At 37.0% G+C, this 22,912-nt stretch overlaps 1 pseudogene; it reads right to left on the reverse strand.

Moving 5' to 3' along the window:
- Positions 1-288: 288 nt before the first annotated feature.
- On the reverse strand, positions 289-3,729 carry LOC125170599 (serine/threonine-protein phosphatase 4 catalytic subunit-like; annotated as a pseudogene).
- Positions 3,730-22,912: the final 19,183 nt, after the last annotated feature.

A 22,912-nucleotide genomic window follows, 5' to 3' on the forward strand; every position in this document is an offset into this window, starting at 1 on the left:
TGGAGCCACATTTTCATGGTTTTCCATATTTAAATAACTCCTGAACTATTATTTAGTATTTTCCTTTAAATCTACTCATTAAAACTCATTCAATACATTTTTTCCTCAAAATTTTATCTGAAACCAAAGAAAAAAGGGGGGAAGGAGAAAAATGGCACATTAATGGTTCAAGTGGCAGAAACAAGAGGAACATGGAGCTGAGGCTCCAAGCCTCTCCAGGAAAAGTCCTCATTCTTGAAGTGTCCTCTTTGAGGATGACAGCAGAGTCACCGATGGTCCCCCAGCCCCAAAGCCCAGCTTCTTTTCGGAGAAGAGGGCAGAATCACAGTGGCCTGAGGCCAGAGGAATTGGAGGGGGAGAGGGGTCAAAAGGTTACAGGAAGTAGTTATCCACGAGCTTCTTGGAGTGGATGCCACATGTCTCTTGCGGGGCAGCCTGGAAGATAATGAAATCTTTCCAGAGATGTGTTCATCCAGTTCCCGGATGGCTGCCACATTCCTAGAATGGTAGAAACAGCACAGTGAGCACAGTTTTATTGAAGTGTCACCTGTAACCTTCCCTCACCATTTGGTGGGCACAGCAGATCAGGCGAACATCCTTGGCTGCCTATTACCATGAAATAGGTAGGCAGTACCAGAAGCTCTCTTCAGGGTCTGATGGCCCCCTCATGAGGCACCTCTTGCTTTCAGTCAGTCATCTGAATCTGGTCTAGAGTCTGGATGAAGGGAGAAAGTACCCGTGCACGCAAAAGATTGCCATTAATGATGGCTGACAGACTGATGTAGTCAAAAGAGCTCAGGGCAGTAGCACCATGCGGTCACCAAATCATATTCTCACAGGCACTCAGCAAAGAAGCCATAGACTTGGGGGATCTGGCAACTCTAGTGGTTCCCCAGGATCTTGGTGATGTGGTCATTATATTAAACATTAAGTACCAGCAGCAGGAGGAATGTTTCAATGCCTAGAAATCATGTTCCATAAACTCTCTCATGAAAAGGTAGTTGGTCTTAGGGTCTTACCACCCACACTGAACAGCTCCTTGAAGTCATAGAGTTGTCCATGGATGTCGCCACATATTGTGACCTGCGACTCCACCCTCTGTACATTGGTCTCCTTTACCAAGATCTCTCCTGCCTTAGCGTGCAGGACACCTTGACTTCACTCTCCTGGATGATTTCACAGCATGGCAGTTGCTCCCACTGCGCATTAAGGTAGCTGACCTAACACCCTGGCCCCAGAGCTCTGAACCCCTCCCCTGCATGGGTCAGAGCCAGCGGGCTCCACTATGTGGAATTCGCACTGGCTCTCCAGCTCCCTCCCTTCTGCTTCCTTCTTCTTGGCTCCTTGCCCTGCTGCTTAGCCTTCCATCTTCTATCTTTTTGTAGTATTTCTCCCTCCTTACCTCTAGTCTTCCTTACCCTGCTTCTCTTGATTTCTATTCATTTCTTCTTCAGATTTTAACTATTTCTTCTTTCAATCTTTTTTTGGGAGGGTTCTGTATTAGTCCACATTCATTATCCTACATTCTGCATCTTGTTTGTCAAGTTATTTCCCCCACCAAAAATAGTTAACCCTCTAAAAAGTGTTAATAGATTTCTACCTACATAGGAATATTATATTTAATGAAAATATTATTAGTAATATATAATATAGTAATAATAAGTGATAGGAACACATTATGCATTCTATCAAAGCCAATACTATGCAGAATTATATTCCTTGAAAAATGGCTTCATGTAAGTAACCAGAAAAGAAAAAAAAATGTGTAGACAATCCTAAGTGGGTAATAAGGCAATAAAATTATATTAAGAAATACTAATATAAAGGATGAAACTCTGTTCTATATTATTGTCTTTTTTAATGTTTATTGGTTTTTGAAGGAGAGAAAGAGTATGAGCAGGGGAGGGCAGAGAGAGAGGGGTACACAGAATCCTCAGCAGGCTCCAGGCTTTGAGCTGTCAGCACAGAGCCTGACGTGGGGCTCGAACTCACGAGCCATGAGGCCATCACCTGAGCTGAAGTCGGATGCCCAACTGACTGAGCCACTCAGGCACCCCTATATTATTGTGTTTTGAATTTAAATGTAGATATTGAGTTCTTCTGAAAATAAATAATGGCATGGAAATTTTCCTTTCATTTGAGGTAATGAACTTGGCCATATTTTTCAATGAATGTTAAAAATAGAAAGTAAGACACATTGTATATACATTCTTCTTTTCATTACTATTTGCGAAGGAAGAGTGTTTAATAGGTAATTCAAAATTTCAGAGAATTGAAATTGATTCTGAAAAGTTACTTTGTAACTATTATGATTAACTTTTCAACAGGGTATATGTGTACATGTATGTGTGTCTATCATTTTCAATCCTCTGGACCAGAGAGGGCACCTACCATTTGTCTAGGATGGTCTACATTCAGTGTCAAAAAAATGTTGACAAAATTTATGGTAGTCAAATACAAAACAAATCTATAAATGCTGATAGTAACACGTTTCATGTACTTTAACTTGCAAATTGGATAGACAGCATCCTGAAAGAGTATTTTTAAAATGACAAAATCATCTATGCAGACTCTAGAAAAGGTGTTAAAAAGCTGAGTTAAGGGAAGGAAAAGGTGAGAACAATTATCTGACTTTAGAGCATAACAAATAATCATGATGTAAATTAGGTTCTTTAGGGAATAAATTAGCACCCAACTTTACAAAATAGCTTAAAAGCAAACTACCCTCATAACATCAGAAGTAAGAGAAGATGAACACATCTCTTTGCATTGCTGTCTTGGCCAGATCTGAGTGTGCAATGATGAAAAAGATTGATTGGTTAGATCCTAAGTTTGTTTTGCCATCAAAGTGTCAGTATGGATTGATCTTTTTTCACTAGTGTGTTTTCTCTTTACTGCCCTGCCTGGAAAAGACTTCATTCTTTGATACACTATCCCACTCCAACAAAAGAACAATCTAACCAAAGTCTAATAATTCTGCAGTATATAGGAACACATGTTTGTTTTAAAGGATTCTTCCTACCCTGCCAGAAAACATTTCTCACGAAAGACAATGTTGTTTCTACCAGGATGAGTATATGTGTTTTTCTAGACAGTTAATACAAATTTAAGGAGCTGTCTGTAGTTTGGAATTCCCTGAATATGTGTGATTTGGGCAAATAAACAAGGTTTGTCTGGTTCAAATGTGAAGATGTGGTTAATTTCAGAGGAATTGGTGACATTTTCAATGTGCACATCAAGGACTTGGAGATACGGAAGATAGGAAGCAAATGTCAAAGAGAGAACAATTATAGTTTGCTGAACACTGCATAAGACATAGGTTTTTATGCTGTTTATATATCTCTAACTCTAGGATATGGAGCTCACATAAAGTCATAAGATGTCCTGTGATGAAGTAATAACAAGTGTGTTGTGTAAGAAGTCATTTAAAAGTATCATCTTGCAAGAAGTTAAGTTTTTAATTATCGGTGATGAGGAAGAATAGTGACAAAGTTACCACATTCACCATTAGGCAAACGTTCATTTTAACAAATTTTAAATATTTGCATTTGACATCTAAAGCCAGACTAGGTGGCAGACATATATATAGGGGGATTGGAGTCAAAGGCAGGGACGTCTATATTTTCAGCACTGGAATGTTAGAGTCCCCACATTTAAGCTGATTTTATAATATTGAATATGTATTACATACCTGGCAGTGAACACTGCGGTAATTTGATAAAGTGCCATTTCATTATAGATACCTATTACTAGAGTTAAATTTCTCATGGAATTCTGAACAAACACCTTTCTCTAACGTCACTTCATATTGTAATATGTAATCTGATTCTGTCGGAGTACATGAGCCTACTCTCATTTGTTTCAAACTTTGATGTAGTAGTTTAAACTTTTTTACTGTAATTTTATGCTCATAATAGATTCATAGTTGAATTTCTATGTAGCAAAAATTTCCATTATTCTTTGACACTAGCTTCCTGCTCAGTGTTCTACCTGATAATCCATATACTTTATTTTTTTACAGTTTTTTTTACAGTTTTTACAGTATTTTTTTTCTTTTTGAATGGGTGTATGATCTGCCAGTACAGGAATATATCACATATTACTTATCTATCTATTTGTATTCAGGTATTCCTATTTTTTTTCAGCTTTACTGAGATATAACTGAAACGTAGCATTGTATAGGTTGAAGGTGTACAATGTGTTGATGTGATATATCTATATATTGTAAAATGATTATCATCACAACGTTAGCTAACAACTCCATCATGTTTCATAATTACCATTTCTTTTTGTGGTGATAACATTTAAGATGTATTCTCTTAAGTACATAATACAATATTGTGAATTATGGTTCTCATGCTGTACATTAAATGCCCAGAACTTATTTACCTTATAACTAGAAGTTTATACCCTTTTATCAACATCTTTCCATTTCCATCTACCCTTCTATAACAACCTTCTACTTACCCTGTTTCTATGAGTTCACGTTCTTAGATTCCACATATAAGTAATATCATAACAGTATTTGTCTTTCTCTGATTTATTTCATTTAGCATAATTCCCATCCACACTGTCACACATGATCTTTCTCATGGGCTGAATAATATTCCATTATATCTCTATTTGTACACAGATAGACATTTTTATCTATCTGTTGAAGGTGAATGGTAGGGAAGTTTCAGAGAGAATACAGTAAAAATTACAAGGCCCTCTGCGTCTGAACATTTAAAAGTATGCTAGAAATGTGGGGGGGGGGGGGGGGTTATAAATATTTCCATTCTCAGTAGGAAATCTTCATTTAGATTTAGGATTTGTAAGCTTGTTTTTCCTCGTGCATTTTATTTTTTAAGTAATCTCCACATCCATCATGGGGCTCGAACTCACAACCCCAAGATCAAGAGTCACATGCTCCATTGACTGAGCCAGCCATGTGCCCCTCATTGTGCATTTTATTGATTTTTAGTGGTTCACAGTTAAACTTTCTTTAAGAATTTGGAATATTCTTAGGACTTCTTATCTAATTAGTGGGCTGCCTACTATTGAGACATGTAGTAGCTTCAGAATTTTCTAAAAAAGGGTATGAAAGTATGGGTTTTGAGGACAAATGATATAATTAAATATATGGGGATCTCAGGATATTGCCATATTGGTTGAAGGATTTCAGGATTTCTTTAAACTGTGTTTGGAACTATACCTACTATCTAATTTTACCACCAAATAATTAATGTCAACTTTTTGTTGTTATTGTTAATGGGGAAGATGGTAGTAAAAAGGGTGGATGGGAGGAGTGTAGCAAGTGTAGACATTTAGATAAGGATAGATCTGGGCCTGAAAAAGTAAGAATGCCTTGTATGGTACATACTATTTCATACTTAACAGTATATTTTATAAATATGAATAACCTTCTTCATAAGCAGATACATCACAGTTAAATCCCTTCCTTCCTTCCTTCCACCCTTTTTTTCATGTTTCTATGCATCACTTTTGTTTTTTGTTTGTTATTTTCTCCAAGTTTTTATTTAAATTCCAGTTAACATATAATAATATTAATTTCAGGAGTAGAATCTAGTGATTCATCACTTATGTACAACACCTACTGCTCCTCACAATAAGTACCCTCCTTCATCCCCATCACCCATTTAGCTAATCCCCCCACCCAGCTCCCCTCCATTAACCCATGGTTTATTTTCTATACTTAAGGGTCTATTTCCTGGTTTACCTCTCTTTTTCTCCCTGTGTTCATCTGTTTTATTTCTTAAATTCCACACATGAGTGAAATTATATGTATTTTTCTTTCTCTGACTGACATATTTCACTTAGCATAATACACTCTAGCTCTACCCACATCATTGCAAATGGCAAGACTTCATTCTTTTTTGATGGCTGAGTAATATTCCATTGTGTATATCTATATGACACATCTTCTTTATTCATATCCTCCTACCATTTTTTATCTCCATCTCTCTCTTTCCTCTCCCCACCATAAACAAAATTTTTTAAGTGTTCAATATATTTCCTTTTGTTTTGTGGGTCTTTTATAAAATGTATGTTACTTTTTAAATTGTAATTGAACAAATGTGTTACCAGTCTCCAGATGAAGAAATATAATCAGCACCCCAACTGCCTCTAGTTCTCCTTCCCAGTCACTTCCTCCCACAAAGGGAACCATCATTATGACTGCTATCCCTAAATTAGTGGTGCCTATTTGAACTTTGTATAGTTAGAACCATATGATACATACTCATTTGTTACTGCTAAACATTATGTCTCTAAGAGTCATCCAGATGGTTATGTTTAGCAGCCTTTCCTTCACTTTCTGTACAGTTTTCTATATTATGAATATGCCATACTTTACCCACTCTATTTTTTTGGATTTTGAGATTTTCCAGAAGAGGCTGTTATGAGGAGTCCTACTCGTGCACATGTAATCTTGTAGACATATACACTTATTTCTCCTGGCTATCCACTTCGTAGCATAATTATTGGTGGACAGTGTATGCTGCAAGTTCAACTTCAGATACACTGTCAAAGAATTTTTCAAAGTGATTTATTGATTATGCTGTCATAACAGTGTGTGAACATTTGACTTTTGCTAATAATACCTGGTACTATTTTTTTAATTTTATCTATTTTAGTGGCTGTGTAGTAGTTTCTCATTATGAAGCTACTAATAGCTTTATTGAGATATAATTGATATACAATAAGCTGCATGTTTAAAATGTACAGTTTGATAAGTTTTGATGAAGGTATACACCTGTGAAACCATCACCACAATCAAGGTAATGAATGTATTTATCACCCCTAAAAGTTTCCTTGTGCCCCTTTGTAATTATTTAATCCTATTACTCCTTTTCTCCGCTCTCCCAGGGCAATCACTGATACCTGTGCTCCCATGTACATAGTGTTTCTATTTTTTTCTTCTAGCTGTTGGTTTAAGATTTTTCTGGTTTTCAGTCACTCGATTGTGATGTATCTTGGTATCAGCTTCTTCGTATTTCTGGGAGTGGCTTTGTTGTACTTCTATGAAGTATAAGTTTATTATTTTTATCTAATTTGAAAAAATAATTGGCCAGTGTTTAAATTTTTTTCTCTGGCTTCTATCTCTCTCCTCTCCTTCAAGGACTTTAATTACAAATATGGTAAGCAGTTTGAAGTTGCCTTATAGCTCACTTTTTTTTAACCATATTTTTCCTGTGTTTAATATTATTGCAAAGTTTATTGTTACATCTTCAAGTCTACTGTTTTTGTCTGCAACATCTAACCTCCTATTAATCCCATTTGGTTCACTTTTCTCTCCTGAAATTTTCTTTCTTTCTCTCTGGAATTTTAGAATTTCTATTTTGCTCATTTTTATCTTCCAATCCGTCATTAACATATTCATGTTTTCTTCTACCTTCTTACACATATGGAATACAGTTATAAAAGTTGTTTTAATATTGTTTTTTACTATTACTTGAGTGATTTCTGGGTCTCGTCTTATTGAGTTTTCTCTGCATTCTAGATATTTTTCTGTGTTTTTTTTTTTTTTTTTTTTTTTGCACAACTGGTAATTTTCTATTAAATGCTAGATGGTGTGAATTTTCACTTGTCAAGTGCTGGATATTTTTGTCTTTCTATGATTATTTTGGAGGTTTGTTTGGGGACTCAGTGATTGACTTGGAAACAAATTTAATCTTTTTGAGGGTTTCCTATTAAGCAATGATAGGCATGACCAGAACACCCTGTATTGTAAATGCTTATTCAAGCCATTTGCCTATTTTTCTGTTGGGTTATCTACCTTTCTTTAAATATGTTTAGCATATTCATTCTATCTATGAGCCATTTATTGAGAATATATAGGAAATATCCTTTCCCACTCAGTGGCATGTTTTTGAAATTTCCTTCAGTGAAAATGTTCCCTGAGAAAGAACATAATAAATATTTCCCTCCCAGAACAGAGTTGTCTACATTGTAACAGGGAGATAAATAGCTTGTCAAAAGAATATAGGTTTAATGGTTGGATTTTTATTACCAGTTCATTATGCCAAGAAGTTCAATGTTACAGAACAATTCCTGTTATACCACAATTATGCCATCTTCTTTGCCTGCTGCTAGGATTGATTGGTCCTGTGTGTAGAAAGCAAAGAACAAGTTTTTCCTATGACATAGGCATGTCTAGGGTGAGCCCTATAGACCTAGTTAGTTAGTTAATGTGTATTTATTTATTTTGAAAGAGGCAGAGTGAGTGCGGGAGGGGCAGAGAGAGAGAGAATCCCAATGTGTACTGCCAGTGCAGAACCCAATGTGGGACTCGAACCCACAAAGTTATGAGATCATGACCTAAATCAAAACCAAGAGTCGGATACTTAACCTACTGCCACTCAGGCACCCTTACCCTTTTTCCCTACAGACCTTTAAAAAAAAAAAAAATCTCTGGAGCTCATTCACCATGAAATGTCATAAAATAAATGCACAAGCCTTCCTTTTTATTAAAAACATACTTTTGAAGATGAATGTTTATTCAGAGATGAAAATGCCTATAGGAATATTTTCCTAGAAATATGAATCATCCAGTGCTTTGGCTTTTCATAAAAAAAAAAAAGAAAAGAAAATGAATCTTTCTGCTTAAATGCATCTAAATGGGAACTTGTTATATCATCTATTTATGTTTCAAAGGGAAAAGGGTCAATTAAATAGCTTTAATCACTGTCAATTAAGTAATTTTCATTTCTTTGTCCAAATAATTTCCAAATATTCATTATCCCCAAATCATAGCAGCTGGGGAATTGACCTTATTTTTTTCCTATCTCCCATTCCAGATAACATTAATTCATTTATTCTTTGAGAAATAATTGCCTACTATGATGTAAAACACACTGAACTAGCCACTAACTCTCCTCCAAAGATTACAGGGAAGAGATATGAGTGAATAGGGGAGAGAGACCAATACAGCCTTTGGATGCCAGTTGCTGATGGCCTATCTTCTTGATGCCTAAAGGAAGAGCTATGCCTAAGTTGACTTTTGTGTAAGACAGTTAAATGTTACATCTTAGCATGTAATGAAGTCAGTGAAATCTAAGTCAAGACATAGTTGTCTTTTCAAAATAAGTGAATATTATAGGCATTTGAGTAAGGTTGTGTCTGATTTGTATGTAAAGGGGAAGGATGGGGGAAAGAAATAGGGGAAAGGAAGAAATCTGTAGATAATTAAGTAGATTCTTTTAGAGAAAACTATATAAAACAGAGGAGTGTATCACCACTAGTCGTGGTCATCATCATCATCATCATCAAAACCACACTATTCATCATTTATTGAGCCTCAACTCTGGCCTAGGTGACATACAAGAATTGAAATTTGGTGTCCATAATGGTTCTGCTTAAAGTCTTGCTGCCAGTATATAGCAGAACAGGGACTAGATTCAAAATCTGTCTCCCTGAAGACATACTTTTTGCACTTCACTAGGGCTTCTGAGAGATCAGCCCGTGTAGTACATTCTAGTCCAGGAAACCAGGAGTAAGGGAACTGTTTGATCATGGAACTTGAGGGCATAGGTCCATAAGAGATGCACAAAAGGCTCAGACAAGTAGAATCTTTTCCATCTAGAAACTGAAAGAATTAAAAATATTAGATAATTTACAGATGACTAGTAAAGCTGGAATGTAGAAACTTTAAGTGGCAGGGCCTAGAAAGAACACCCAGAGATTAAGTGGGGGGTGATGGTGGGCAGATGGCTTGTGAATGTGGCTGGAAGGATTGCTTAGTGCCTTCACTAAGTTAGCCAAGAAACATGAAGCCATAGTGGCTATATATCCTCACTCTCCATAGTTTAAAAAGGATCGGACTGTGCTACCCCAAAAGATGTATAATATGCGAAAGATGCACTTTGGCATAATGATTACTTTAAGCTGAAGGCAACTGAGAATTAACACGCGCAAGAAGAGTTCTCTGCCCTCCCCTCAGATGTCTAAAATCAGGGCATAAATTCTGCTTTGTTGAAGGACTCCAGGAAGAGAAAACCAACTCTTACAACCAAAGACAGAGGGTCACGCTGAGAGGAATCAGTATAAACAAACCTTACCAAAATAGCCCTTGTCTTCCATTATATTTATTCCTTGTACATCTACTCACCTTCCCACAACTTATCACCACTAGAAGCCCAAATCTCCTTTCCCCTTTCTAGTCACTTCTCTACAATGTATTGCCGTTTGTTAAAATGGTATATAATCTCTTTTGCTAACTAGTTCTTTGCGTTTTCACATCTTTTCTGTCACTTCTCCTATGCACATAAAAAAAAAATATTCACATCAGTAAAAACTGCAACTTTTTTTCCTGTTCATCTGTTTTATGCCAGTTTAATTAGTAGGCCCTAGCTACTTAACGTACTAAGGTGGAGGAAAGTTCTGTTTCCTCCCCATCAGTCTGTGCCATAGGTTTTTTTTCATTCAGGAGGTAACATAATGTGGTGGGAAAATATCTGGCTAGGAGTTGAGATATTTATTAGTCTTATCCTGGACGTTAGTTACTTCTGAGTTAAAGGGTTCTACAAAACGTCTTTGTGGCTTAAGTTCCTTATGAGCATAATAAAAGAGTTAGAAACAAAGAGGATGGCAGACAAGTTTCACTTCCTGGCTGGAGGGCTTTGTCAAAGAAGACTAAGAAGCCACATGGGCCATGATTACCAACGGCTACCGCAGGCACTGGAGCAAAGCAGTTCTAGTGGATGTACAGAATATATATCATCTCTGGAATAAAAGATGCATAAAATTTCTTCCACTTCTGCATTCGGTGAATTAGTTTGTACCCTTTTATGGATTCTACCTGAGGAAAAAGCGGGCACATGCAGCAAGTGATGATACAATGTTTAGGGGAGAAATGAAATCCCTTTTGAGCCTTGGGTGGTAAAGAAGCAATCCAGGATCTACCAAGAATTCAATATTCTATTTATCCCATGTTGTCCATAATGGTTTGGGTGCTACAGATGCCTGTAATAATGTGCAATTAACATACAGAGATAGGACCCCCATCCCAGTTCTAATGTCCAGATTAATTGGCTGTCCTAGAAGGAAAATCAGCAGATCTATGAAGCATATATCTAATATTATCAAAGACTTGATTTCAGGAAACTAATAATGGATATTAGTTTCTTCCAGTGAGAAACAAATTGTATTATTTAAATACAACCGTCTCTGTAACATGTTGCATTCAAAGTTTCAGAAACTTATTCCCGCACAATTTTACTCCCACCTCTTTCTCCCAGATGCAGATGTAATTCATGTAGAAGCAGACATTAAAATAAGTCACTCAGGGCAGACATGCTTTCATTTACATAATGTTCTTTGAGGGGGGAAAGTATTAAATCAATTTTAACCTGTTTGGGCCTGTATCCAAATAATGCGCAAGGCTGTTTAAGGAGAATCAGTTTTGATATTTGTAAAAGAGATCATATGAAATGCATTACTCAATTAAGTAAAGGAATTTATACTTTATTATAGAATATTGTACCATCTGCCGGATGAATATAACTAATTAAATTTGACTTGGTATGTGGTTTTAACAAACAGTTGAAAAATGAAAATTCGACAATGAATTCTTCAGCAGCACCTGAAACGATAGATACCCACTGGGAAAGACTGCATCCAGCCCTGCTCAGGTTGCAAACAGACTTCCCATTGTCTGGTTGCAGTCTGCATAATGTTTGCATTAAAAAACAGGTCAGATTCAGTAACTACTCACAAGCAACACGGAAAAGAATGCAATGTGTGTCTGCTGTTGCCGAAGAACTAACAAGGTAACATCATGGAATAAAAAATGGCTGCAAAGCTTCCCTGGCCACAGAAAAGAGACGACTACTTTGCTCTGAAGTGTACTGCCAAAATCCCTGCTTAAAAAGAGGCTACCGGGGCGCCTGGGTGGCTCAGTCAGTTGAGCGTCTGACTTCGGCTCAGGTCATGATCTCACAGCCCGTGAGTTCGAGCCCCACGTCGGACTCTGTGCTGACGGCTCAGAGCCTGGAGCCTGTTTCAGATTCTGTGTCTCCATCCCTCTCTGAACCTCCCCCGTTCATGCTCTCTCTCTCTCTGTCTCAAAAATCAATAAAGGTTTAAAAATTTTTAAAAAAAAGAAAAAAAAGAGGCTACCGAAGCAAGGCTGGCCAATACCCATTGTTAGTAATACTGCAGTCAAGCTGAAATGCTACCGCGACAAATCAGGCTAGAGCCATGCTACTCTCCGGTCTTGGCCATGAGGCAGTCAAACCTAGCTGACTCTGTAGGTATCAGTTGTTATCTATCAAATGGCAATAATATTATGCTACCTTGTCAGGAGGGCTATTAGGGGAAGCAAAGAGCTTAGAAATTGCTTTATACCAAATGCTGCGTAAGTTTATTGATGGAGATGCTAAAATAACAAAATGATTAGTTAAAAGAGAAACATTTCTATCTGAAATGTGACCTCTCAGTGTGAACTACTGGCATCATGCTATTTGACTTTTTCACCCAGATGTTCTCATTCTTTGTTGACAAAGCCTTGGTATTCCCGCATCACTCAAACGCTTCATTAATTGAGCACCACAAGAGTGCTGGTGTTATATCTTTTATGGGAACTAAGTCTTTTGAATACTTAGTCATCATTTCTCTGGTAAAATTAATACATTCTCATATGAAAACAATTTTTTAATGTTTATTTTTGAGAGAGAGACAGAGCATGAGTAGGGGGGGAGCAGAGAGAGACAACACAGAATCCAAAGCAGGATCCAGGCTCTGAACTGTCAGCACAGAGCCCCACATGGGGCTTGAACTCACGAACAGCAAGATCATGACCTGAGCTGAAGTTGAATGCTTAACCGACTGAGCCACCCAGGTGCCCCAATACAATCTCATATTTAAATGGTGTTGTGTCTTTTAAAAAAATAAAATAGCTATAGCATTTTCTTAAAGGAACATTTCAGAGCATTCCATTTGTTCAAACAGTTGAACAGTAGTCCTTAATAAGAAGAAGGAGATGGATGAGAACAGCTGACTCTGGGAGCCATCCACGTGAGACAATTGTGTCGAGAAGCTGATCTACAGAATTTGGGGATAAAAGCTTCTGAGTAGCATATGCTTCCACTTTGGGCTGAGGGTGTTTATGAAGCACTCAGCATCATCACTCTTTAGAAGAGAGTTGGGGTTGCACGGAAAAGAAAACAGAAGATTTGTCTGAGAAGCAGAAGGAGTTGACACCATTAGGGCCTCTGTGAGGAGACAGGTTTCTCAAGTTTCATTTGTGCAGGAGTTAGGGATCCGTGGGAAATGAACACTTTGGAATTAACTAGCTCACGCAAATACTGAACTTATTTTTCTGTAACTGTTTTCCCTGGTATGAAAATCATGGTCTTCTTGGGGCCCTATATAAGACAGCTGAATTTAAAGTAACCTGTTGACATGTGGGAATGATAGGAACAAATTCCAAATTGAAATGAGCAGAAGGAACATATGAAATAAATCACTGGAAAGCTGAGCACGTGTAGGTAGAGGTGGCCCAATTAGACTTTAGAAAACCAAGAAAACACAGAATGAGATAAACGTTTGTGGTAGCAGTTGGGGAATACAGTCATTCTCCTGAGGTCAGAAGAAGCTTCAACAAACAAGCCTGAGCTATTGGATTTGAAGGTAGCTGTAACATGAATTCCATCCAGAAAAGCCATCAAGCCCTATTCCTTAATTACATATTTATTAAAGACATTTTACAGGATATCCCCAGTAAGCTGACCTGCCCATTTACAATATGTGTCCACTTAAGAATGGATTTATAAACATATATCATTTGCCAAGGTTCAAAATCTCCAACATCTTTTATAAATACATTATCCAGGCATTATTCACAAACCGGAACTATTGTCCTGGTGAGATGATTTCTGGCAGGTCTCTGTGGGATTTCCTGTTCTAATATTGTCTGAGGAGGTGCTGACCGCACATCAGTCAGGAAGCATGGTGACGTGCACCTGTACTCATGGGGAAAAGCATCCTATCAACCCAGGGCACTGCGTCTACCTTTCGGTAGCCTGTCTCAGGTGGTGCTGGCCGGAGAAGAATCTTGTCTTACTTCTGAAGTTTCCTTTTAAAATTGTTTTGAGCCAATCCGTCAACAGGTGTATGATTTTTCTGCCAGATACAGCAATTAAGATATCAACTGCTATTTCCTTGACTGCAAAGGGGGAACAGGAGGCTAAGATGTACTCGCTGAGCTCAGTTTAGGTTAGAGGCAGCATCTGGGTTTCTGTAAGGAACTGCTTTTATCCAGTTTGGCAGTTGATTGGAATGAGAAATCGGCATCCAGTGACATTTTCAGGTCACAAGAAGGTAATGTGGAACAGAACCTTAGAAAGGGCTGTCATTAAGTCCCACTCTCCCTCAATGACTGGATATAGCCACTCCTCTCTCTGCTTAAGAAGTGGTTTTGAATTTAAATATTACACACTTCAGATTTTTTATTGGATTTTCAAAACTAGTTTCTCAGAGACAGAGTTTTGGTGTACATATTTAATTTCAGAAAAATATACACTGCTGTAGAGTTGATAGAATTTTGCTTTTTCATTTCTTAAGTTCATGTGATACGCCCATTGCCATCTCAGGAAGCTGAGGCATGAAAGTGTATTTAATTTTACAGTATCCCTACTCATCTTTCTAACTCCAGCTACAAGGTTTCTTAGTGCAGAATGGTTATGTGGTAGGATTATGTTGTAATCTCCTTCTGGTGTCCCTACACTCATTCCCGTCTTGGGTCCTAACTCACTGATTTCAAAAACCTATTCTGAATCAATTGTTTTAAGACTCGAAGCTGCCTTTAACCCCTGGCAACAGTAACATGTATTACTCAAATCTGATAAAAAAAAAAAAAAGTATGATATTAGCATATTTTCAACATTCACTCCCCATATTCACCAAGTATGTTTTCATTTTAAAATGAAACAGCACTGATGGATCACTTCACTCATTTGTTCATAAACTCAACTCTTCATTGAGTGGCAAAAAAAAAAAAAGAGAGAGAGAGAGAAAGAAAAAGAAAAATGTGGTAGTCAAGACCTCATTTTAAATCTCATTTCTGCCTTTTACCAGTTATGTGATCTGAGGCAGGATCCTCTAGTCAAAAGGACCTTTTGGAATCAGACATACCCCGGTTCTTAAAATTAATTGCATGGCCCTGGATAAATTACTTTAACTTCTCTGAGCCTCAGTTTCTTTACCTGTTAAAAAAAACCAGAAGAATAAGCTGAGTACTTGGCACTGGGCTGAGCACAGAATGTACACATTACGCTGTGCTTATTATCAATATATAACTGTCATATGTTAATATATAACAGAAAGTATCTGTTGTGTCACGGTAGACGCAAGTTGGTTCCCTCCAGGATCTGCACCCCCCCCACCCCCCGCCCGCTCTGTGCTTCTGCGGGAAGCCACTCTATCTCCTAAGTCCAGACTCAGGAGGGAGGAAGCCCTGGGAAAGGCATGGCAGAGAAGGAACCTGCCCAGTGCTCCTCCTGACTGGCCTGTCTTCATGTCCCTTTTCAGTTTCAAAATAGCACATATTTCTTCCCCCCAAGCAGCTGTGTGGGGCACTCTGGATTGCGCAATCCAAGTCCTGTGTAAAGTAGGCCCTGCAGTCCCCAAAGATCATTCCTGTGGATTTGGCTGATTCTGAGGATTAGTATCAGCTTGTACAGATGTAGAAATTATTGGTGCTTCTTACTTGAAAGGAGCCAGGTGTCTGAAAAGCCAGCCACAAATAGTCATATGTAAACATACAAAATGAGAAGTTTGAAAGAAAAAAAGAAATGAGATTCTGATTTTTTTTTTCCCCCTTTCTAAATGCTCTCTGCTTTGGAAGGTATTTAATTGATCAAAAAGGAAGCTTTTTGTATATGTATGTTATACGCGATACTTTCTTCTTAGTATTCAGTATTCTCCAGAAAGGGTGCTTTCTTTTTTCCCATTGTTTGTTTCTGGACCTTGGGTGTAGAGGCTTGAACTAACACAGTCCTTGGTTTATGGCTTTTACCATCAATTGACAAGAAAAGGTACTGATTTAATTGACTGATTGCCTTCTATCTCCTTTTCCAACATTCACTTGCTTCCCTCCACCCAGAGGCTACTATTCTGATATCATTCATATAAATTTTAGTTATATGCGTTCTTACAAAATATTGGCCTGCATTATTCATTTAAATTAATGAAAGTTTCTCCACTTATTATCTTTTATGTTACATGATAGAGATTACATGACGGAGGTTTGTGTTCTTTGTTAGATTAATGCCTAGATATTTTATATCTGCCTATTTGTTATCTAGAAATATAGTTTTTGGTTGGTAGGAAGTTTAGAATCTCATTTTTTATTATATTTTCAATGTGTTGATATTTTATTCAGCCATTACCACAGTAACACTAAGTAACAACCTAAGTACCAACAAGATCAGTGACCATAATAAAGATTTTTTATTTTTGATTATATTTCAAATCGCTTCTTGCTGGTTATATTAGCTATTACTCCAGCAATGCAGTAAAGCAAGCCAATCCAAAACGCCGTGTTTTACAAAACATGTCTATTTCCCCTTGTCTGGTCTCTCATGTGTCTTCAGGTTAGTTAGAGCCGTGCAGGACTAGACTAAGAGGAGCTGATCTTGCCTGTGGGCTACAGATTGGATGCGGATCCACTATATATGTCTGTTCGTTCTCCTTGGAACAGTGGCTACCCAAGGAATATTCTTTTCTTGATGCCTAGCAGGAATGCAAGAGAACCAAACTGAACCATGCAAGCAAGTTGAAAGCTTTTGTTCTCATTCAGTCCACTAACAGGCCATTGGCCAAAGCAAATCACAGAGCCAATGCCAACATCACTTTGGAAGCAAGTATATTCTGCCATAATGGGGGCTGGAGGATGGTAGTGTCTAGTTATATGACAGAGGCTATGGATATACAATTGTTACATAATCTCTGTTGATGTAAATTATATAAATTTTTGTGAATTAAAAAAAATCCTTGCTGGATTGCCTTACCACTATTAGTTGTTGAAACTTGTGGGTTAAGGAAGGTAACTGTATTGTTTGTAAATGATGAAAGTTTAACGTCCTCCCTTTCAAAGCTTACACCTATTCTTTCTTTTCCTACACTATTAGCCAGGATCTACCCTGTGGAAGACTAGTGGTGATGGTGGGCAACCCTGTCATAATCCACATCTAACAGGGAATAAATATGTTTTCTCTATTAACTATGTTTACTGCAGGTTTTTTTTATCTGTAAGATTATCCAGTTAAGGAAGTCCCCCTCCATTCTTAGTTTTCTGAGTTTTAATCATGGTTCTTGAATTTTATCAATATTCTCAATGCATTGATTGACATAATTATATGGTTTTTGTCACTTGGTTGTTAATATGGTGAGTTACGTTGGTAGTATTTCTGATGAACTCTCTTTGATTCCTATTTGAACTGTATTTATAAATACCTGAAAGATTCAGTTAATATTTTAAGGATTTTTTAATTGAGTACAATTGATACACAATGTTACATTAGTTTCAGGTGTACAACTTAGTGATTTGAAAACTTGATACATTATGCTCTGTTCACCATATAGCTACTATTTGTCCCATTACATTGTTCTTAGAGTATCATTGACTCTATTGTTTATGCTCTGCTTTCTTATTCATATGACTTATTCCATAACTGAAGGTTTGTATCTCTCTCTCCCCTTCTCCTATTTTGCTCAACCCCCATCCCTCTGGCAACCATCGGTTCTCTGTATTTATATTTCTGATCCTGCTTTTTGTTTTTTCACTTTTTTAAGATCCAATTTTTTAATGGAATCATATGGTATTTGTCTCTGATTTGTTTCACTTAGCATAATACCCTCTCTAGGTTCATCCATGTTGTCTCAAATGTCATGATCTCATACTTTTTATGGCTGTGTAATATTCTAGCATGTGTATATATGTATGTACCACATTTTTCTTCTCTGTTCATCCATTGATGGACACTTGTTACTTCTGTCTTTGCTATTGTAAATAATGCTGCAGTAAACATAGGAGTACAGATATCTGTTTGAGTTAGTGTTTTTGTTTTCTCTGGGTGAATACCCAATTCACCTGGGTGAATCTCCAGTAGAATGGAGATTCCTCCCATCAACAGTTTGCCTTCCTATCAACAGTGCAAGAGGATTCCTTTTCCTCCACATCCTCATCAATACCTGTTGTTCCTTGTGTTTTTGATTTTAGCCATTCTGAGAGGTATGAAGTGATATCTCATTGTGGTTTTGATTTGCATTTCCTGATGATGAGCGATGTTGAACATGTTTTCATGTGTCAGCCATCTGTATGTCTTCTTTGGAAAAATGTCTATTTAAGTCCTTTGCCCATTTTTTAATCAGATTTTTTTTTTTTGGTGTTGAGTTACAGAAGTGCTTTATATATTTTGGATATTAGTCCCTTATCAGATTTATCATTTGCAAACAACTTCTGCCATTCAGTAGGTTGTCTTTTATGTTGTTGACAGTTGCCTTTGCTGTGCAAAGGCTTTTTATTTTGATGTAGTCCCAATAGTTTGAGTTTGCTTTTGTTTCCTTTACCTTAGGAGACTTATTTAGAAAAATGCTGCTACATCTAACAACAAATAAATTACTGCCTGTGTACTCTCCTAGGATTTTTACAGTTTTATGTCTCATGTCTAGGTATGTTATCCATTTTGAGCTTATTTTTGTATTTTGTGTTAGAAAATAAGCCAATTTCATTCTTTTACATGTAGCTGCCCAGTTTTCCCAGCACCATCTGCTGAAAAGTCCCTTTTTCACCATTGTATATTCTTGCCTCCTTTGTCATAGATTAACCATATAAATATGAGTTTATTTCTGGGGGTTCTTTTCTGTTCTCTTGATCTATGTATCTGTTTTTTTATGCCAGTACCACATACTGTTTTGATTACTACAGCTTTGTAGTATATGTTGAAATCTGGAATTGTGATACCTCCAGCTTTGTTCTTCTTTGTCAGGACTGCTTTGGGGTCTTCTGAGGTTCCATATAAATTTTAGTATTATTTAAAGCTGCCCTCTCCAATGCAGCCAGCAGTGCATCAGTCTCATAATCTGAAGGTCCTGAGACCTTCTGATTGTTCTAATTCTGTGAAAAATGCTGTTGGTATTTTGATAGGGATTGCATTGAGTCTGTAGAGCACTTTGAGTAATGTGGACATTTGCCAATATCATTTGTCCACTCCATGAGCATGGAATATCTTTTCACTTGTTAGTGTCATCTCCAACTTCTTCCATCAGTGTTTTATAGTTTTCAGAGTACAGATCTGTTACCTCTTTGGTCAAGTTTATTCCTAAGTCATTTATGTCCATAAATGAAATTACCCTTCATTTTCTACTACTTTTATTGTTTTTATCCCATTGTATAGGATTATTCTAATCTGATCAAATGAGCTAGATAGGCTTCACTCTTTTCTTCTGAAATAACTTTTACAAAATAGGACGAAGTCTTCTTTACAAGTTTTGCTGGAAAATACCTACAAAACTATCTGGGACTGAGGCTTTTTGGAAGTAGGTTTTTGACTGCTGTTTCAGTGCCTTTGCTCTTTCCTCTGCCTTGTCTTCTTCTTTCTCCTCCTTTTGCTATAAACTCACATCAGCTTTAAAGATCAGTTCTTCTTTATAGCAACTTTCACCAATTCTTCTGAACAGCAAATATACTTCCTAGGAAATATGTTCCACACATGCTTTTGTCAATGTTAATTAGAGTGAAGTTCATGGCTTGGTTTGGAATATGATGCTTGTAAGTGAGATTATGGAGTGGTTGCAGTTATCAGTGATGACAAGGTCTAGAGAAAGCCTCCAACAGTGAGGGTAGAGGTAGAGGGAGGACACCCTCCTCATCCAAAGAGAAGAGTTCTTGGTTCTAGAAGGCCAACTGTCATAAACAGCATCTATATGCATATTGCAGGGGTGGCATTGGATAGAAGACCAGGAGCTAGAATTTCAGGGCATGACAAGCACAGTAGATGACTACAGCAAAAAAGGGATAATGGGTTGACCTGAGAGTCAAAGCTGAAAGTATTTGGGAAAAGGGACAGCACTGGTAACTAGAAGCAAAGATGAAATGTTAGGAAGGCACCTACAGTTATCTTCAGGTTCAGAAGTAAGAGGGGTATGAGAGAGGAGAGCCACTGAGTGAGAAGACTTGGGAAAAGAGTATCCTCAGGGCTTACCCAGATTTTAGAGCATGTAGGTGAAGGAAAGGTATGGCAAAAAGGTCAAGGATATGAGTGATTTGCTGATAACTGATCATGACATCTGCGGGCCCCAGGGGAAGTGTTTCAGGACTTTAGAAAAGGGTAGGAGATGAGTCAGAGGAGGGAGTAGAAGGAGATAAAAGCTACGGGAGATGTGGAATGAACTGGGAATCATAGGCTTCTTATAGTGAACAAATATAAGCCAGAAAAAAGCATAAGGAGATCATATCAGCCCTGTACCTTAAGAACTTAGGGACTAAGCAGTGGTGGCCGGTGAGTAGCCATATAAAGGTGGGCAAGTCTATAATGAACATACAGAATTCAAGGGCTTTTTCAGATTGCTAATGAAAAAGCATATTATACTCATTTATAATTTTTTTTATATTATAAAATTGTGCATATTATACTTATTTAAAAATTTTGAGCTATTTCAATAATTTTGCTTCAGGCATCACATACTGATCAGTTACTGTTGTTGAAATAAGATTTGTTCTTATTAGGCAAGGGCTAAAGTTCATGTCTTTTCTGGTGTGTTTTGGGAGGAGAGCTCAGACTGTCTCAGGCACAGGGCAACTCAACTTGTCTCACCTCAACCAGAAATTTCCTTGTCATGGATTCAGCCTTAAACTAAATAGCAGCAGCCACAACATTGGCAAGACACTCTCCTTTGGCTGTAATCCACTAGCCCTGGGGCTCTGGAGAGGAGGAAGTAGAGGAATAGCTTTGGGCTTCCTCTGGTCACATGGCTCTTACCCACTGGCTGTTTCTTCTGGAATGCTCCTCCTTCCGACTTCCAGTTAACTGCAGCTCAAGGGTCACTTTACCAGAGAAACCCCCTTTCCTCACCAGTCTAGACCTCCTTATGTTCTCCTAGAACCTGTTCCTTTCCTTCAGAGCATTTATCTCAGTTTGTAATTACATGCTCATTATCCTGATTATTTGATTTATGACTGTGTTCCCACAAGCCTGTAAACTTCACTAGAGTGGAAATGGTGTCTCTTTATACTTATCATATTATCTCTAGCGTTCTGAATAGTGCTGGTACACAGTGAGTGAATGAATGAATGAATTAATGACTCAGAAGAAGAACGGATGATATGGAGGACAGTTTCCACTGGAGCCAAGCAATTGATAAGCTTTAAAAAAAAGGATGGGGGTGGTCTTGAGAATAGCTTATTAGAATTAACACTGCCTCTATTGGGTGTCATTCTAAGATAAAGCACTCGTAAATTTCTTTCAATTGATATCTATAATTTTTACTTCCATATCAATTTTCTAACCTGATACTTCAGAGTGGGAAAATGTAAACCAATAAGTTAAAAGCTGTTACAGATAGATATAAATTATTTATATACATATATAGGTATATATATAATTTCAAAGTTTCATATGGAAAAATAACAGGGTTTTAACTCAGCAAAAATATTTTGGAAACTGTGGAATTAACCTCATTGATATGATTGATTACAGATGGTGACATGGACAAATGCAAGGCATAGTATTTCCAGGTTAAGTACTACTGTGTTTCAATTAAATTGTGGATCAAAAGAACAGAACATCTTACTTTGAATTCTCTGGAGTATCAAGTCTCATCTACCCTAAACAGCTTCTTCTATGAGGGAGTCTTGCTGAGAGAATGCTTTCAAGGGTCAAGGTAAATGGCTTATGATTAGATGGTAGTGAAAACATGAAATACATTGATTAGTCTGTAGTGTATAATGACTAATTTTACTTAAACTGATTCCTTGACCCTGTCAGTGCTATCGTTTGCATACCACTTTGGCTTTATAAACACACTTCTCCCATCCCCTTCCACTCTCTTAATCTGACACTCTGGAATGCAATTTTTATTAGCTTGTTAGCAATACAACATTATTAACTAAATGGCACTTTTGCCCATTCTGTCAGGGTCCAATCAACATGGGTAGGCTGATGTTTAGGGATAGTAATGATATGTTAACAGTGAATAATTTTAACATATTAATTGTTTATTCCTCTAATTGTGAGACTCTGGAAATACTAATGACAGTAGCCTTGGTTGATTTTACATTTCTTTTAGCTGAGATGATTAGTATACTGAAATGTTGAAATGTCACTTCTGACATTTTTTGTTGCAATCAAAGTCAGGTTATCATACATTTGTAATGTTTTTCAAAAGAAAATAATTAGGAAGTGAGCACTTTTGTTTAACTTTTCCCCATTAGGAAACATTCTTTTTTATGTTAAAAAAATACCTATTATTATATACCAACTTCAGCGAAATCAACTGGTGTATCAAATATATATATATATATATACCACATATCCTATAATATAGTAACATAAACCCTAAATGTTATCATACCATCTTAATACCTTCGCAGATAAATTTTAACAGTTCAGTTTATAGAACTCTAAAATCCTTTCAAAACAGTCTGTGACCTGAGAAAAGGAATTCATCCATTTCTAGACATTTGCCACAGTAATAAGGTATACAGACACACATATACTTAAATACACACACATATTTTTAATATATGTGGATATGGGTGATGTAATGCAAAGAAAGAATAAAATACAAATTAAAAAATACAACTGAAGACATAACTAAGCAAATATCTGGGGAAAATCATTCAAATATGATAGATAAGGGTTTATCATATTTAATATATAAATAGTGTATATTTATTCATGAGAAAGAAAAA

Source organism: Prionailurus viverrinus, chromosome B4 (genome assembly GCF_022837055.1).
Source record: "Prionailurus viverrinus isolate Anna chromosome B4, UM_Priviv_1.0, whole genome shotgun sequence".
In the NCBI taxonomy this organism is placed as follows: domain Eukaryota; kingdom Metazoa; phylum Chordata; class Mammalia; order Carnivora; family Felidae; genus Prionailurus; species Prionailurus viverrinus.